Source organism: Nelumbo lutea, chromosome 4 (assembly GCF_056320005.1).
Source record: "Nelumbo lutea isolate HS-2025 chromosome 4, American lotus-T2T, whole genome shotgun sequence".
Lineage (NCBI taxonomy): Eukaryota > Viridiplantae > Streptophyta > Magnoliopsida > Proteales > Nelumbonaceae > Nelumbo > Nelumbo lutea.
This window is the reverse complement of record NC_142687.1, coordinates 79639478-79658144: the sequence shown is the minus strand read 5'-3', so window position 1 is coordinate 79658144 and position 18667 is coordinate 79639478. Positions and strand designations below refer to the sequence as shown.

Sequence of the window (18667 nt, the reverse complement as noted above, 5' to 3'; positions counted from 1 at the left end):
AACTTCAATCATTATTTTCTACCACATTCAATCCCCTCTCATTAAGTCTTATACTTAAGGTATTAAATCCCATTTGACCTTATTAAATCTTATATTTTTAAATTATTTTTCACTAATAAATACTACTAATTAGATCTATGTCAATATTTTTAACAATATAAACCCATATATTTTAAAACTAACTCAAAAATAAAATCATTTTTTATCCAAGTGGTGTCTAAGCAATTGAACCATCCAAATCAAATTGATCAGCCTACAAAGTCATAGTTAGGTAATAATATTTTTTTAAATAGAAATAAATATATAAAATTACAAAAAATATAAAAAAATAGACACATTTATGATATTTTATTAATCAAATTAAAAAAAAATGTGTAATAAACATGAATTATTTTTATTGATAATGAAAATGAAATACCTGACCAAAAATTAAATACAAAAATTAATAATAAATAGTTCAACTTTGGGGTTAAATGTGTTAAACTTTAATATCATAAATAAATAATAAAATATAAAAATACAAAAAATTTGAAAAAATACATAAATTTTGCAAAAAGAAAAAAAAAAGCATTTTATCATATATTTATAATATTAAACAAAAAGTAAGTGTGATATATCAAAATTATTTTACACACAAAAAAAATGTAGAAAATGTAAACACATTTATAGTTCTATGTTTATACTACTATTAAACATATGAATAAGATTTTGGAACTTTCTTTTAACTAAAATACTCATTTTTAAATTTAGTCCCTATTTAATTGTAAGGTTTAAATTGTAAACTGAACTACTACTTTTCACCTCATTCAACTCCCTCTATTTAAATCTTACATCTTTTTGATAAATGAAGAAAAGAAAAAAAATACACCAAAAAGATAAAACACTACAAAAAGAAGAGTTTAGCCAAGCAGGTAAGTTTGTCAATGATACTTTAAACTTCATAACTCGATTCGATTATCACATATTTGAATGAGGTATTTATGTAAACATATTAAGATTTTGTAATTTGCATCTGATTAATAATAAAAAACAAAAAATACTTAAAGTTTATAAAAAAATTGGATATATTATTTTTATCATTATCATTATCTATAATTATCACATGCAAAGTACGTGCGTGCTTACTAGTATTATAAAATGTGCTTAGATTTATCTAAAAATTTATACATTTTCTGGAACCTTATGTATTTTATTATCTAATTATAACATCATGTGCTGACCCATTTGACATGGACATTTGAACTACTAACCCGCCACCTAAATGGGATAAACCATTTTGCATTTCAATTGATTTTAAATCTTGCATTCTATTTTCATCATTAATAAAAGTAATTATTTTAACATCATAGGTTGACCCATCAAAAGGTTAAGAAGGTTAGATCATTGACCTACCATCTAGATATGAAAATGGTTTCGTGTTTAGATTGGTTTTAAATTTTGTATTTCATTTATATCATTCATAAAAATAACTCTTGTTTATCACACTTATTTTTGTTTTATATGATTAATATATATATATATATATAAATGTACCCAAAATTGTTTCATAATTTTTCGTATTATCCTATTTTAAAATTTTTAATTTTTTAATTATACATCATGTGTTGACGCATTTAAAATGAGGTTGAACCACTAACCATCCCTAGATGGGAAAATCATTTCATTTTCCATTGGTTTTAATTTATATATTCCAAGTCCATCATTAATAAAATTGTCTATTTTATCAAACTTGTATTTTTTTAATATGATAAATATATAATAATAAAATGTGTCCAACTTTTTATAAAATTTCTTTATTTTCCATATTTTTATCTTTATTTTTCAAATTTATTTATTTATTTATGACATCATGGAATTATCCATTTGACCCAAACGGTTGAACTATTTACCAACCACTTAGATGGAAAATATGGTTTCATTTCTAGGTTTATTTTGAAAATATAAAATTTCATTCTATTAATATTATTGTGTATGGATTTATTAGTAAAATTTAAAGATGAGAAACAAAAGTAACTTAAATGTGAGATAGAATGATATTTATTTAATGAGTAGACTTAATGAGGAGATAATTAAATGTACTTAATACTTATAGTATTATTTTAATTACATTTTTTGCCCTCTCAACAAAGATGAACCAAAGTCCAGAAAAGGGGTGTTTTAGTCAAAATATCCAAAAGCCCAATACCTCATTCCGTTTATACTATATATAATAGTATAGATATATTGTATATTATATATTATATATTTGTACATATATAATTTCGGTTTACGGATTATGGTTTGATTCAGTTTATAAAATCCAATAAACCAAACTGAAACCATAAACCGCAATTTAGCAAAAGCTGAAGTAGCAAGGAGCAAAAGTTTTTTTTCAATATTATGATCACTGCTACAAATGCATGAAAGTGAAAATCTTAAAATTCTGTAAATAAATAACAAAACAAAGTAAATTTTGAAATAGAACCAAAGATCAGAATTTGTATTCTCATACACCACTGCAAATGAAATTGCACTGAAAACAAACTAACTGGCCTTGGTGAATGATTGGAAATTACTAGCTAGTCAGTTCATCAAACCACTACAAACATAGATTTTACTTCATTTCCACTTCTTTTACTGCCTCTTTTTGTTTTGTGTTTTTTTTTTTAACTACAAGTTCCTCATTTTGTTTGCAACTGCAATTGTATCTCTATAAAGTTGCAGTGGCTACATTAATTTGCTTTTCAGTATTGATGTGTTTTCTCTTAACTTTGATGGTTTACTTTTTTTAGTATTCGGTGCATAGAGACTCTGATCATGTAGACTGGTTCTGTAACAACATCGCTGCGTTTAGTAACTTCTTAGCTGTGTTGTTCGAAAAAGGAAAGAGAATTGGGCACTGATAAAAGCTCAAGTTGTTCCAGGAACGTAGATTTGTGAAAAAAATGCGTTTGCCGGGAGTCGAACCCGGGTCTATTGCTTGGAAGGCAATTATCCTAACCGTTGGACTACAAACGCTTATTATGTTAGCAAGAGGAGAGATATAAAGTTTTAAACTGTTTCACGATTTCATCTCTCCATATGACCTGTTCCAACATCTTGGTGACGAGACATTACAGCTGCACGTTGGGAACATCTCCCTTATCATTCATATGGAGATATTCTCAATGCATGGCAATGGTGTTCTATGGATAGTGATGTGGGAATGGTTTGTGGGCAAGAGATTCTAAATCCTAAATGATCTCTCCTACCCTTTATCTTCTTAGAAGAAATATTTGATATACCCATTACCGAACCCCTTAAGACATGTGTTTTGTTAATAAGTTGGCACTTGCTAGCCTCAAGGAAGCCATGTTGTTTCATTTCCATAGAGTTTCAGCTTGGATTGGTTGGGTCATATTAAAGTAAATCCATGCCTAGCCTAATACTTAGGGGTTATAGAGGTAGGATTAGAAATTGTGAACAAGAAAGAATCGAACTAGTAGAACCAGAGATTACAACTGCCTAAGGATGCAAAACAGTCATTTACCTCATCAAGGTAGTGACAAAAGAACTAAATAAAACTAAATAAAGCATTTATTACCATGAACCCAAAAAATGATAATCCACACACGATTGATGATTTTAGATCAAATAGTTTATGTAATGTCATATATAAAATAATTGCTAAGAATTTTTATTGAGAGAGTCAAACAACCTCTCTTGGAAGGTATGATATCCCAATATCAAAATGCATTTGTCCCAAGGAGATGAATTGCTAATAATATCCTCATAAACCACGAGATGTTTAATATAATGAAAATAAACAAGGAGAAGAGTGGAATCATGGCATTCAAGATTGATATGAAAAAAGCTTATGGCATTCTGGAGTGGGACTTCATAGAAAATGTCCTTAGAAGATTTGATCTTAACTATGGTGGATCCATCTTGTTATGGAATGTGTTATCACTATTTTGCACCAAATCCTTGTTAGTGACTCTCCAATGCAATCATTTACCCCATCTAGAGGAATTGTCCTAGGGGACCCCCTCTCCCCATCCTCTTTGCTTTGTGTGGTGAGGCCCTTAATTACAAGGTTGGTGTGTGCTAATAATGGTAGTGGAAATAATCATCTTGGTTGTAAGGCCTCAAGAGATGGATCTATCATCCCAATCCTTTAATTTGTGGATGATTGCCTTATCCTTGCAAATACTTCCCTCCAGAATGCTCATAAAATTAAATAAATCATTGGGAAGTTTGCTACGTCTTTGGGTCAATGTCCAAATTTTAAGAAATCAACCTTATGTGTTCTAATAATGTCCCAAAGAGATTCTAGAAAATCCTAGAAACAATCCTTAAAATCCCTTTGGAAAATAAAAAAAAAAGGAAAAATATTTGGGTTCTCCTACCACTGATGCTAGGGTTATTGGGAGTATTTCTAAAAAATTAGAGAGAAAAGAGGAAAGGTCAAGTTGATGGAAGCAAGAAAGTCTCTCACTAGTAGGCAAGGCTACCCTTATCCGTACGGGGCTCCTCTTCTTGGTCGCACTTATTCGTCCTATGTGGTGCTGACGTGGCTAAGGAGATCAGACGACCATGGAGAATGCTACGTGGCATCTAGGGCCAACTTGACCATAACCCAAACAGGAGGTATGGAATCTGGACTAGATCTCTTTTAAAAGGGGTTTTAAGGTAATCAATAAGCATTGTGGTTGCTAGAGATTCATGTAGAAATTGAATAAATGTAAATCTCCATTGAGAGATAAAAAAAGCATGTGCATAAGGAAGGATTTACACTTTAGGATGGAAAAGATGTGTGAAATAAACAAGGGAGTAAAACTAGTAAAATAACATTGTATGATGTAGAAAAAAATTAAAATGATTGCTGGTTCAAAAAATTCAAAAAAAAAAAAAGAAATAAAGAAAGAAATCATCAAAAATTTTGAAAGAGAAGCGTGAGTTTTAAAGAGGAAAAAATACTAAGAGAGCCATTGTGTAGATGGGGAAGGGTAAATGTATTTACAGGTGCCAATTGGACTAGAATTGGTCCACTATGATCCAGTCCAATGTGAGTCCATTACAAATGGACCAGGTCCAATCCAATCCAATAAATATTTTGGACCATTTTGGACTAATCCAATTCAATGTATGGACTGTCTAATCTGTTTAACTTTGTTTTAGTTTAGATCAATGCTAACCCAAACCTAGTATATTGACACTTATATTCTTATCTTCTATCAATGGACCAAATATTGGCTCAATCCAACCAAATCTAATATAAATTCATTACAGATGGACTAGGTCCAATCCAATCCAATAAATACTTTCAACCATTCAGTTTGGACCGGTCCAATTCAATTTGTCTTGTTAGTCCATCCAATCATTCCAAATTGACTTTGGTTTGGATGGTCCAATCCAAAACTGGTCCATTGACACCCCTAGATGTATTGAGGCTCTATTGTTGTCTTCTCTTCATTCAACTTCAATTGCTAATAAAAGGGTTTGGGTAGTTGCCCTCTATCAGCCCCCACAAAACTAATGATAGTCCTAAGCTAGAAATATCAAGGGTTAGGTTTTCCCTTTTGGGCACAGCTAGGTGATCTTTCACCGAACTAGACTCGGTGATAGGGACTGGCTATTGCGTCCATTTGTCAAGCCTTTCCTTTGTTGGAATCCGGGCAGACTGATGAGCCTTGCTATGGTTGTCCCGTTCATGTAATCGAGATGAAGAGCTTAATCATCTCAAGGTCTATTGCTTCCCTTCATCAGGCCATGCCCTGTCCTTGTTTGATCGGCGTGTTTTGGGGTCCTCAAGGTGAGGATTAGTCATCATACATGTCGGGGCAAGAGGGGGAACCATCTAAGAAGGCGATGCCGTAGATCCCAACAACTACATGATCTCTATGATTCGATCGACCTTTTCTTGCATCGCCTGGAATTGGACAGAATGGGATTCCCAAGATTGGGATCAGCATGTCAAGCGTTATGAAGCGTTTCTTGGCATCTTGATCGGTTCTTAATTGTGCAGTGAGAGAGAATTAGGAATGGCCTTTTGTGCGATTCTCATAGATGGTGCCAATCTAATGCTGCTCGATCCTAGGCAATGCTTCTTCTTCTGGGCAACCTACTGTGTTTGTTACGAGGGGACCTACTCCTATGTGAAGACAACTCCTCCATTGAAGATAGACAGAGGGTTCAACTTGAATTTCCAATGCAAGTTAGGGTGTCAAACGCCATTGACCGCTTTGGTGAGCTGAACTACCAGTTGAGATTCAGGATTTGTAGGCGCTCCAAGTTGAACCGCCTGATGTAGTCTTAGAGCATCTCGTCAAGTCACTAGACCATGTTTAGGAGGTAGGTTGATGACTTCGGGCATCTCTTGCTGGTGACGAAATGCATCATGAAGAGGTTGGTAAATTGGTTCTAACTCTTTTGGGAGCCTGCAACCTGCCCCGAATACCACATTCGAGCAATGCCCCAGAAAGTGGTTGGAAAGTCCATGTAGTGGCTCGTGTCATTCACCCTGTATAGTTGCATCAGAGCCTAGAAGTTGTCTAAGTAATCAACTTGGTCGGGGGTACCATCATAAGACTCTAGGCTCAGGGCTTTAAAGTCCTTAGACCGTGGGGCTGTAAGGATCTCTGGTGCTAGTGGGGAGGTGCAGGTCAATGGTTGTGCTACTAGCAGGGCAGCAACCTGGCACACCTCTTTCCTTCCTGCCTCCTTGTTGTTGTTGGTGGGAACAAGGTGGCTTCTCCCAGCGTTGTGGCGTGCATGTTGGAAATGCCTTTTCCTCGACATACACCTCAATCGAATTGGTTGTCTCTATCCTTATCGGTGCAATTGCTCGACTGTGCTCCTTGACTGGGACATGGTTTCAATCGTCGGCGTGATGAGGAGGGTCTGGAGCCTAGTCCTAATTTTGGTCGCCAGGCTACTAGTTCTAATTCTGCCAAGTGTTCATATTCTATTGTTGTTGCTACCACTGTGGTTATTGTAGTTGTTGCATCCCTACTAGGGTGGCAAACTGCTCCTCACACATCCTCATTTGTAGATTCATTCATTGGACGTACTCCACCAATTCATTGAACTATTGCACATCGACCCCAATAGAAACCATTGAGGGCTCGATTGGAGGGTGAGGCGTGTTCACTTGGTGTAGGAGAAAGGCTGGGTTCGACATAACAAGAATGCCTGGCAGGGCCAAGGGTACTGTGAGCTATAGGATAGTTACAAAGGGGACCTCTGGATGTACTAGAAGCTGGTCTTGTGCCCCTATGACTTGGTTGTTGTTGTTGGCGAGTTGGTTGCTTGTAGATACCATCGAGTTAGAAATAGTGAAGTGAGGTGTTGTTGGTGGGTTGGTTGCTAGAGGACAGCTCGAACGTAAAATTGGTGATGTCGCCTAGTCGAGCTGCAAGAAGACAAGTCAGAGTGTCCAGGGTGCTTTACCCGGCATAGGCACTCTGATGCTTAAGTTAGCAAATTGGAGGTTTTAGAGAGAGAGCTAAAAGAAATATAGCTAGAGAGTTTTGAGAGCTAAATTGCGCGTACCGTGTGAGACTAGAGGCGAGGCCCTTATATAGGTGAGATGTCATAGGCCTCACAATGCGTGTGCAAGATCTTCGGCTTGCCTTGTCTGAAGTTGGCTTCACACTCAAGGATGGACTCCGCATAAGATGATAAAGCTTGTCCAGGTTCATCCGAATTGGGCAAGATGAGGATGAACTACGTTGACAAAGTATCATGATCCCAAGGAGATCAGAGATAGTTGGTTTGCTTCTGGATAAAGGTTACATGGCACCTAGGCAAATCAGTGCATATAGTCAAGCTATTCAAGCCTCAGTCTAGCTGGGTGACCCGAGGTGCATGAGGTAGCTAAGATCGCTGAGGTCGCCGAAGTGTCACCTCATTGCTCTCTCTCTCTCTCTCAACATGTTGGACTAAATTATCCCTCATCAGTTCTTAACCAAACCCAGATCCACATGTTGGACTAAATTATCCCTCACCAGTTCTTAACCAAGTCAATAGTTGTTCACCATCTGACGGATCTTGACTGAACCAAACCCAGAATCCTGGCCGGTGATAGTTATGATTATAACCCTAGCAAGTGCACTAGTTATCAAGTAGTATAAAAATATCGTTCCCACGAGGATTTAACAAAAAAGTATTAGAACTATAGCCTTCTCTAATTATTTGGACAATCGAATTTCAGATTTAAGAGTAAAAGCTACTAAAAAACAGAAAAAGAAAACAAGAGCAAGAGTACCAATACTAAAGTATGCAACGATTGACTGAATTCGCTAGGACCTTTGGTCTACCTAACCATTCCAATGAATAGTAATAGATGAGATTATCCAAGATAATTTGTCATTCCCATAAGTTGAAGTTTTTCCAATTTTATTCAATATTATTTCTCAATATATATCAAAACTACTTCTATTAGGTAACCCCTCGATCTCTCGACTAGAGTTCTCAAGATAGAAATGCATTAAGTTCAAGGAAAAACTATTATGTTCAGATGAATCGTGTGTATATACCCCTATATACCATTCAATTCACACCATGAATTATTTGGTCTGCTCTATGAATTCCTCTCTCGATTCATTCACATAAACCTAATCAATTAAGAGATGGCCACTCCTAATAGCATTAAGCAAGATAACTCATAGACTATATGGAAATCACGATCTTGGAAAAAAATCAGAATAAACATATATTCATTGTTTTGATTAGGCTTTCCACAACCCTAGCTACAAATAAATCAGTTCATACTAGAGGAAATAAAGCAAACAAGAGGAAAGAAAGAACTCATGGTGTCGCCCTTGAAGCTGAGATTTCCTCTTCTCCTTGCCGCCACCTCCTTCTTGCAGTCTTCTTGCTTGATAAATTGATTGCTCCTCTGCTTCTTGATAACCCTCTAGTCCGCCCCCATCCCTTTATAATAATAATATAATAATAATAATAATAATAATAAGAAGAAGAAGAAGAAGAAGAAGAAGAAGAAGAAAGATTTCCTAGAGTTATGGACAAGAACAACAAGCCTAGTTTCTAGACCTTGGATATGCATAGGGGATTTCAACATGATATTTAGAAGAGAAGATATGAGTAGAGAAAAGCTGATTTCCTCTGTTATGTTGAAGAGACAAATAGTTTTTGTGATCTTTAGTTTTAAGGTCAGTAGCTAGTCAAGGACCTAAATTCACATGGACAAATAATAGAGAATGTAAAGAAAATGTCAAATAGAAAATTGACTTGGCTATGGTAAATAGTGAATGGCTAAAATCCTCTCATGAGGCTAGGGTACTTAACATGTCCATTGGTTGCTTTGATTACAAAGTCATATGTTTGGATACCTCTCCCGTTTTGGGTACACTTAAAATCCCTTTTAGATTTGAAAACCTTCTGGAGCACTCATGAAGATTGTGCAAACCAAGTAAAGGTGGTTTGAATTGCAAGAGCAAAGGAAGAGAGTCAATCCTTAGTGGTTAAGAATTATAAGAAGCTAAATTCAAAGTTATTGAAATGGAACAAGAAGGTCTTTGGGAAGGTTCAAGATAGAATCAAAGCCTTGCAACTAGAGCTTAACTTCAAAGAAACTAACCTAGATATTCTTATAGCCAGCTAAGGTGAGTGATTTGAAAAGCTAGGTAGATGAGGAGCTGAATATAGGTGACAAAAATAGATTTTTTTTTTCATCAAACCACATTGAGAATCAGAGCTAGAAACCATAAAGTGGCTTTAAAAGATGATGAGGAAATTTGGGTTACAAGTCAAAATCATATTTCAAAAAATTTTTGTGGAAAACTTCAAAACTCTATTTATCTCTTCAAATCTAAGGGAGGGGGGTTGAACTTTTGGACTTAATTCATTCCATTATATCTGTAACTCCATATGAGCCCATACAAGGCTCTAGGTCTGGATGGGTTTCCAAGTTCCTTTTAGAAAGTACTAGAATTCTGTGGGGACAAGTTTAGTTGGGGCAATGAAAGAACCCTTTCACAAATGCATCATGAATAAAGAAATTAATAAAGCATTCATAGCCTAAACCAAAATGCTTTTGTTCTTGGTAAAATGCTTTATGACAATGTTCTAATCTCACGTGAAACCATCCATTTGATGAAAACTACCAAGCAAAAGCAAATCTTCATGGCCATTAAGTTGGATATAAGAAATGCATATGATAGGATAGAATGAAGTTTTGTCAAAAATGTTTTAAGAAGATTGGGTTTTGTTGACTTGTTTGTGAAATGGGTCATGGAATGCATAACTTTTGTATCTTTTCAAATACTTGTGAATAGAAGCCCAAGTGACCATTTTTACCCCTCTAGAGCCCTAAGACAAGGGGACCCGCTATCCCCTTATCTATTTTTACTTTGTTCTAAGGTATTATCTCTATCTTTATACAAGATGCACTCTTTAGGTGATATTATTGGCATTAAGTTAAAGAAATTTTTTCCCGCCGTTACTCAATTGGTATTTTGTAGATGACTTACATATTCTCAAAAGCAAGCCTTGAAGAAGGTGGGATGATTCTGAATGTTGTAAAGCAGTATGAGAAAGTCCCAGGCCAAAAGGTGAATCTTTCTAAACTAGAAATGTATTTTAGCCCAAACATGCATCCTAAACTGAAAAAAAAAAAGTATTTTCAAAATCATGGGAATTAATAGTGTGAAGCACCCCTCTTTCTATCTTGAGCCTCGGTCATCTTTTGGAAAAGGCATTTATTCCCAATTAGCCATGACTCAAAGAAAGTTCATGTGGGGGTGTCTAATTCCCATAAAACAATCAATTAGGTTAACTGGAAAAATGTGTGTAAGAGAAAATTTAGTGGAGGTTTAGGTTTTAGAAATTTTGATGTGTTTAACATAGAATTGCTAGCAAAATTGGCTTAGAGATTTCTCACCAATAAGAGAGTTTATGGGCCGAAATCACTGAAGGAAGATATTTGGAGGGAAAAAACTTCTGGGTTGTAAATTCTCTATCCACTTGTTCTTAGGGATTTTGAAGCCTTCTAGTAGGTAAGTATATTCTAAGGGAAAGGAATTCGTTGGAGTGTGGCAAAAAAAGAAAACCTAAGCATATGGGGTGATCCTCGGTTGATTGGTTTTCCTTCTTTTAAGCCTCTTGGCCCAAGACCAAACTCAAACCAAGTTAAAATGGTAAGTGATTTAATTGATCACCAATCCCATCATTGGAACTCAAGGTTAATTTAGGACACTTATATCAGGTAAATTGCCTAGAAAATAGTTGAAATAGACCTTTCAAGGTGGCTAGTGAAGACAAACTATTCTAGTATCTAGATCATAAATGTGAGCTCTACGAAGCTTATGGCTAGCTCAAAGGAGGATTCACCACTCATTTTTAAGAGGAAATGGACCCCCGTTTTAGTTGTGAAAATTTAATTTTGTTTTCAAAATACTAACTTCATTTTTTGAGAGAAATACACTTAATTAAGAGATTTTGTATTTAAATGGATTGGGAGAAAGAAGGTGTTAGGCACCCCTCTTTTCAAGCTACTTTAGTAACCCAATATGAGAGTTATTTAGAATTAATTTTCAATAAAAATTTAGTAGAAAGATTGCTAAGTATTCCCAAAATCTTGTGAAAAATGCTTATAGCTTCACCTGAAATTAGTTTGAAGAGATGATATCAGGTTGTAGGTACTAATTTTCTTGAGATCCTTGCCTCTCTACCTCTTTATCCCAACCTAGCAGAAGCTGGAAATGTAAGTTCCCCAAATTTTTAGGACTTTAAGCAACCAAAACTAGAATAAACTAAAAAAATATGAACTTGATGAACTAAAAGATAGAGTGGGAGATTTACCGTTTATATGTAACCTTGGTAAGGATTAGGCTTTAAGAAAGCTTAAACGTGAAAGAAGACTAAAAAAAAAATTAATCTAACAGGCTTTCTCAGAGGATCTCTAAGGGTTTAATCAATCAATCCCAAATTTCCATGAATTTTTCTAGGATTTCTCATACCCAATGGGGTTATTTTCGGGCATGTCTATGTTAAGTTCTAATTTAACTTCTCAGTGGCCAAAAACGTAAATTTGAATTGGCAATAAAGGCCTATATATCAATTTTCAAGTTTAAGAAATGTTACTTTGGGTTTTTTGGGTTGTTTTAGTCTATTTAGCTATCCTAATTGGTTTAGGTGTTTTAGTAGGTCAAGTATATGGCTGGCATCATCCCCTGCCCTAGTGAAGTCTCAAGTTAGAATAGATGAAGAGACGATTTAATCTGGTGTGTCAAAATAGAATCCTTTTAGTTTAATAGCCAAATAGGTGAATTAGGTCATAAAATTTGACATATTGGGGTTTTTGGATCCCTTATCATGGTGTTGAGGTTTGATTGATCAAATGAGATTTGGATTATGAAGATCTATGATTGGTAAGCTCTAATCAATAGAATTTTCTAAAATAGAATATTGGCTTGATAGTAGGTAAAATGATGGAATATTGGGATGAAATGTGGTGAATAGGTACTTTTGAATGCCCTCAATTTGATGAAAGAGACAGACCATTGATCAGAGGTGATGATGGAAAGATTTAGTTCAGATTAATGTTTTAGCTTATAGGTTATCAACAGATGAAAAGTCTTGAAATAGAATCTTGTTTTTTTTAATGGTCAAATGGATTAATTAGGTCAAAAAACTCGACATACTAGGGTTTTTTGGGGCTCTGATTATGGTGGTGAGGTCTGATTGATTACTTGAGGTTTAGATTATGGAGATGTAGGGCTAATAAGCTCTAATTAATAAGATTTGCTAAGATAAAATCTAAACTTGATGGGGGGTCAAATGAGGGAATCTTGGGATAAAATTTGGTGAGAGGTATTTTCGAATGTTTTGAATCTGATGGAAGAAATGGATCTTTTATCAGAGGTGTGAATTAAAGATTTTGATCAAATTAAGGTTTTAAACAATGGTTCATCAACTAATAAAAAGACTTAAATTACAATCTTGCTTGTTTTGGAATGAAATGAATGAATTTAAGGCAAAAATTGGATACATGAGTTATTTTGAAGATCTTTGGAGTTAATGAGGGGTTTGGTTGCTTAAGCCACAACTTCTTGCATGATTTAGCCATAAGCACCAAATTGGAATCTTTGTTAATCGAACAATTAAATAAGAGAATTTTGAGTTGAAATTTGGTATGTGAACATAGATTAAGATGAAGAGTCAAGTGAAAGGTTTAAATCTAATAAATAATTTGTTGATCTTAGTTGTCTACTTTTATTCATTCATGGCCATCGAAATGGAACCCTGACATTTTTTCAGTTTATTGTCATAGGTTTGTGGTGAGATTTGAGGTTGATTATATCCTACTATCCTTGAGGAAATGGATGTGTTGAATTTGATTCTATGGAGTCAAAGTTCTAAAATTGCGTAGATCAGAACCATTGGATAGGAAGTTGGTATGATGAATGGCAAATCTTTAGAGTTTGGTCACAAAATTTAACGTGCAACTAAGCTATAATATCCTAAGTCTAGGGGTTGTGTCTAATTGGGGTACAAAGCCTATGTAGTGTTAGATAGGTGTAGGGATTATTTAGTTAAAATTGAAAAACCAAACCAAAATTTTTGTTTTAGCTTTTTGATCAATTATTTTGGTTTTTGAATATTTGGGTTTCAGTTTCGATTTTTGGAATTAAAAAATTGGTTAACCAAAAAAACTGAATTAACTAAACTTTTCTATATAAAATGTAATGTATAATATATAATATATAACCTTAATATATAATATATTTATATATTAATTTATAATATAATGGAAGTTGATTTCATAATATATATTATATATTATATGTTATAATATATAATATAGTATATATATTATTAAAATTTAGTTTTCAATTCAATTTTTAATCCAATAAACCGAATACTCACCCCTAGTGTTTGATGTTGATATCAATTAGCAAGTTTTAGGTTGACCTGATTATGTTTTGAAGTTTTGGGGTTTCAAAAGAAGGTATAAAGGAACCGAGCAAAAATTGGGTGTTGACACAAAAAGTAGGTTTTTTGTCAAATATGTTTATAATCTGGTGTTTAGGTTGAATGCTTCATCAAATAATGAGAGAATCCATGACACTATGTCTGTCTCAGTGGAAAAAAAATTAGGCGATTAGAGTTCCCCCGAAGATAAAGCATTTCAATTGGAAATGTTCTTTAAATAGTATAAAATTTAACCATTTTATTCAATTGAGGTATTAGGTTAAATGAGAAGTGCTCTCTTTGCAATGTGGCTAATGAAAATATTCTCCATGCCTTACTTATCTGTGAACATACTAGAGATTCTTGGCTTGATGTTAAACTTAACCTCACTTTCAACAATATGGCTTCTTTATCTTCTTTTGCAGAGTGGTGATGTTGATGGACATCACAACTAACCTCAAATATCTGATCTAATTTTAATGCTTTGGATTATTCAGTTCTTATGTTGTGGTTGGTTTGGAAGGCTAGAAATGGTTTGCTTTCAATAATGTAATTCCTAATGCAATCTTTACCATCTTATCTATTAACAATTTGATGAAGTTCTGAACCCAACAAGAATCAATATAATGTTGGCAACATAGTCATCACCAAAATCAAGTTTCATTATCTTGACCTTTTTTGGGTTCCTTTTGTAAAGCGTATATAAATGAGAGCTTTTCCAAGTTTGGTTCATGTGGATATGGTTTTGTAGTAAGAGATAACTCTAATTCTTTTTTACTATCTTGTTATGGGTCTTGTAAAGCAAAACCTACAAAGTATGTTGAAATTTCTACTATTAAAGAATGCTGCCTTGCTGTTGTTTGTAGGGGTATAAAGAATATCATGAAACTCTATGATTCTTTTTCAATAGTTAAGCTCATCAATCTTGAATGATGTTTACATGATACTCTAAAATATTTGATTGTTCCCTTGGTTTTTGGCCAATCTTGAACGATGTTTACAATTTATCAAGTCTAAACTTCAAGTTTACCTAGGTAAGTCAAAATCAAAATAGGTTGTCTCCCCTTCTTGCTTCGAAAGGTAAGGTTGGAGTAGTTTCTTCTTGAAGTTCTCTCATGGTTTGGTTGATAGGTTTCTCCTGTATTGTTCCTTTTTTTGTGTTTCTATTTCTTTGTTTGTAATATGTTCTCTTACCAAAAAAAAAAACTCTACCATTAATATGGTGCCAAATTTCATGATGAACTCTTTCAAAATCATAAACAAAACCTTGGTAAATATTGATTGGAGAACTCAAAAGGAGGCCTCCATGAACGCCAAGGATGCCACCTTCTACAACGTCAAGCTCTTCCTTTCTTTTTTTTTTTTTTTTGGAAAGAACGATGGAGAGGGAAGGGGCTTGAAAAAGAAAACTCCCTCCCTTCCCTTTTTGGTAAAAATGAGAAAAAGGTTAAAACAAAAAATGCAAGATTCAACTGATGTGGCAAGAGTATTTAGGTGAAGGGGACTGTTTTCCTAAGCTGATTCAATGCCTTAAGTAGGGGTAGTTTAGATACTTTTAGGGTATTCTAGCAAGAGGAATGGTGGGGCGTTTTGGGTATTTTAAGGGTAAAATAGTTAAACGATGTGTGTTTCAGGGTATTTGAGGTAGGAGGAAAGGTGGGGTATTTTGGGTATTTTATGAGTTTTCAAGAGTAAAATGGTTTACACAAAGTGAACTTTGAGGAATTTTAGGTAGGAGAAAAGGTATGGAGTATTTTGGGTATTTATGGTTTTTTAAGGGTAAAATGGTCTAAATGAAGTAAATTTTGGGGGTATTCAAGGTAGGAGGAAGGGTAAGGGGTGTTTTGGATATTTTAAGTTCTTGGGGGTGCTCTAATAAAAGTTGAAAACAAATAAGTATTCAGATCCAAGGGTTAGCAACTTTTGGGTGGCTAGGATTTATTTAGGAAAGGTTACTATGTTGATGCTATACCATAATAAAGTTGCGCAAGCAAACGACAACTTGTGAAATAAAACCTTGAAGGCTAGGGATGGAGTTTTTAGGTGAAATTTGGTAGGGCGGGTTTTTCAGGGTCCCGGACTCGGTGCACTTGGCAGGGCAAGTGGGTCTAAAGAGACATGCATTTTGGGGATTTATGAGATCATGGCTTTTAAACAATGGGAATAGTTGAAAAGGGATCTTGCTTTGATCAAGGTGCAAATGAAGGAGCATTGAGGAGAAATTTGGCAGGCCAGGGTTTTAGGGTACCTAGTCTTTAGGGGGTGTCTGATTAGTTGTGTGAAGTGTTTAAAGGGGGATTTTAAGTTTAAAAGAAGTTAGTGTCCACTTTTTGGGTACTGACACATGGTAAGCATGCTTCAGCAACTTTGGAAGAATAGGAATAACAGGATTTTTAAAAATGCATGTCTCCCACATTTTAATTGTTGGGCAATATGTTGGATTAATTGGAGCCCCCCTAATAAGTAAAATTGAAATTAATTTTGATGCCTCTAGAAGAAGTGATGGGGTAACTATAATAGGTATTATAGCTAGAAATCATTTAGGCCCAGTTATTTCCAAGATAAATAAAGATATTGGTTACATATGTAGGTGAAGCTTGGGTTGTAGTGAAGCCCATCTCTTGGTAAGGTTGTTTTGAAGACATGATGTCATCATTGAGGGAGATTCCAAGCTTGTGATCAATTATCTAAAGGGTGGAATCAACATCCTTGGAACATCAACTTTCTTGTTAAAGGCTACTACAATATTTATAGAAGGTTTCATCTCAACTTCCATATGTATTTTCGTGAGGGGAATACAATAGCAAATTGTCTTGTCAACCTTGGTCATAATGAGGGTTCTTCTAGTAGTAGAGTAGGGGTTAGTTTCTTATTTTGATTTTATTTGCTTTTGTTATGCATGAGAAAGAGGCAAAGAACTACCCCCCCCCCTTTTATGTCTCTCCCATTTCCACTTTACAAAACAAAACAACAACAACAACAACAACAACAACAATAATAATAATAATAATAATAATAATAATAATAATAATAATAAAATTAATAAAGAGTAAGGTTGTGCTCAGCTTGATAGAAAAGTTAGTGCCAATAGGCATTGTTTGCTAATATCCATGAGTTTGTTTTTCAAAAAAAAAAAAGCAACTACCTAGTTAGAAATTGTTTTTGTTGATGTAGAAGTTATTTCCATTATCATGCATATTGGTTAACAATCCCTAAACTTAGATGTAGGTTTAGCATTATTTTTGTAACTTTGATATCAAAAGGCATGATACCTAAAAAGAATAGATAACCAGTTGTAGACATTAAAATTTTCATGGGCTCCAAAATGGGCCCTACACCCCATAAAATCAAATTTGCTCATGGGCTTTAGTATGGACTAATCTATTTGGACCATACCCCATACTCTCAAATATGTGCATGGGCATAACATTTGGGCTTTCCTATTACAAATCCATTAGCATGGTGGAAGGGTCCATTTATCCACTTTGAAGTCAGACTTAAATTCAAATTCAAACTCAAATTTAAATTACAAATCTTATTGATTTATGTAAATAATCCAACTAGAACTCATCTCAAGTCGTAAGGATGGAAATCTAGTCAATAATTAAAGAGAGAATAATTGATAAAAAATCATTCTCTCTAGAAATGGTAAATTGCCAACTCTCTTCTTTATGAAAGGTAACTAGAGCCAACGAAATATCTAGTCAATCAAGGCATACCTTCACATAGATGGAAATTATCCAATAATTGAAGAGAAAATAATGGATGATAAATTATTCTCTCCAAGAATGGTAGTAATTACAACCCTTAACTCTCTAAAAAGAGTAAGGAGAGCTAATCAAATCCTTAATAGCAACAACATTCTTGAAGTCTTGTAGAATCCTTCTCTTGATCAAGCTTTCAAAACCCAATTGAAGGAAGAAACTCCATCATTTTTTGAAGTACGGGAGCACGTCATTTCACCCTCAGCCTCATCTCAAGTCTTTTTTATCAAGCTTTCAAAGCTCAATTGAAGAAAAAAATCTTCATCATTTTTTAAAGTACGGGAGCACGTCATCTAACCTTTGGCTTTAACTCAAATCCAAATCCTCAAGTTGCACGAAGTAATCTCATAAAGTCCTTTTGGCTATAACTCATTATTTTCTTGAACTTTTTCAAAGATTCTCATCAAATCCCCTCTCTGACTTAAGCATCGGAGTGTTTTCCTGGGTAAAATATACCCAGGCACTCTAACCTACTTCTCTTTACAGAATCTCTCAGCTCAGACTTCCAGCTAGCCATCATCAAGTATGAACTTAGTTCAAGCCTCCTCATCAGACACCAGGGAGCCACCTCAATTCGAGCCACCTCATCAAGTCTGAACTCAGTTTGAGTGGACTAAAGAATGCTGGCTCGCCTTCGACAAACTGAAGCGATACCTTAGCTCACCATCCCTGTTGATCAGGCCAGAGGAGAGGGACAAGTTCAAGTTCTACCTCTCTGCAAGTGACGAGGTGATAAGCTTAGTGCTTGTGAAGGAGGTAGACAAAGTACAACAATCGGTATATTATGTCAGTAGGGTTCTCCACGCCACTAAAACAATGTACCACAACATAGAGAAGCTGGCCTTTGCATTGGTATTAGCCGTGCGAAATCTAAGACACTATTTCCAAGCCCATCATAGTGGTGCAAACTAACCAACCCCTGAAGCATGTCCTCCTAAAGCCTGAGGTCTTAGGAAGGCTCACTAAGTGGTCAATTGAGCTCAGCGAATATGATATCCAGTTTGAAT

The 18667-nt window shown here is 34.7% G+C and overlaps 1 non-coding gene across 1 annotated transcript; it reads right to left on the bottom strand.

Annotated features, from left to right (window-relative positions):
• Positions 1–2925: 2925 nt before the first annotated feature.
• TRNAG-UCC (transfer RNA glycine (anticodon UCC)) lies at positions 2926–2997 on the bottom strand. The gene has a single exon. It is a non-coding gene; the product is annotated as a tRNA-Gly (tRNA).
• Between the last annotated feature and the right edge of the window lie 15670 nt (positions 2998–18667).